The sequence below is a fragment of the Elephantulus edwardii genome, unplaced genomic scaffold (assembly GCF_000299155.1).
Source record: "Elephantulus edwardii isolate Elephantulus edwardi_28Jun2011 unplaced genomic scaffold, EleEdw1.0 scaffold00057, whole genome shotgun sequence".
NCBI classification, from domain to species: domain Eukaryota; kingdom Metazoa; phylum Chordata; class Mammalia; order Macroscelidea; family Macroscelididae; genus Elephantulus; species Elephantulus edwardii.
This window is the reverse complement of record NW_006399807.1, coordinates 5427372-5428387: the sequence shown is the minus strand read 5'-3', so window position 1 is coordinate 5428387 and position 1016 is coordinate 5427372.

Genomic DNA, 1016 nt, shown 5'->3' with positions numbered 1-1016 from the left:
GGGGTGGAGTGGGTGGGGTGAAGAGATCTTATGATTTTTAAGAACCTGCTGGGAAGAATTTCCTTGTCTCCAGCGAACTCTGATTGTAGCATAATCATTTTCTGCTGTCACAGAGGATGTGAATACATTTGAGGAACTCACAGAATTTCCGTAGCACAAATTGGGTTTTGGCAAATTGTGTATTTTGTCTATAGAAGGAATTTAAGGAGATGTGTTTTTTCTTTTCATATTGTATTTTAACTGTTTGTCTGATCAAAATTTTTTATTTCTTCCTCCTCCTCTTCCTCCCCACCCCCCTCCTTTTCCAATTCAGTATTTGGAGTTGAACACTGTCTCTCAATGAAGTCATCTCGATCTTTTTTTCTTTACATCCCTTACCCCCTCCCCTCAGTCCCATATCTTATCCACACTTTCAAACTGTGTATTTTCTTACAATAAAAAATGATCGGGGAAAAAACAAAACAAAACAAAAAATCAAAACAATGTCAATATTTTCTCTATCATGAAGTTGCTTGTTGGTCCAGTTGTGGGGAATTTTGTTTCCTTTGCACTGGTGGGTAGCCTATCATCTCACTCACTGATGAAGGCTATATAGTCTTTGCTTTTCACTAGTAAGTGCTTCAAATCTTCTTTGCTTTTAGTTAGCAAGACTGCATCATCTGCATATTGTGAGTTGTTAATGGATATTCCTCCAATTTTGATGCCATATTATTTTTAATATAGTCTAATTTAGAGGATTATTTACTCAACAAACAGTAAGTATGATAAAAGGATAGAATTAGAAGGATTTATGCCTCTCCTGATTTTATACCAGGGATGTGTTCTATCTCCATACCTTTTCAATCTATATGTAAAATAGATCTTCTGGAAAGCTAGGCTCTGTGAGGAGGAATATGGCATTAGGATTTGAGGAAGACTCAACAGCATGTGTTATGCAACCTTGGTTGCTGAAACTAAAAAGGCCTGAGACATTTCCTGTAGAAGGTCAAAGATTGAAGTCTTTAATGTGGATTGAA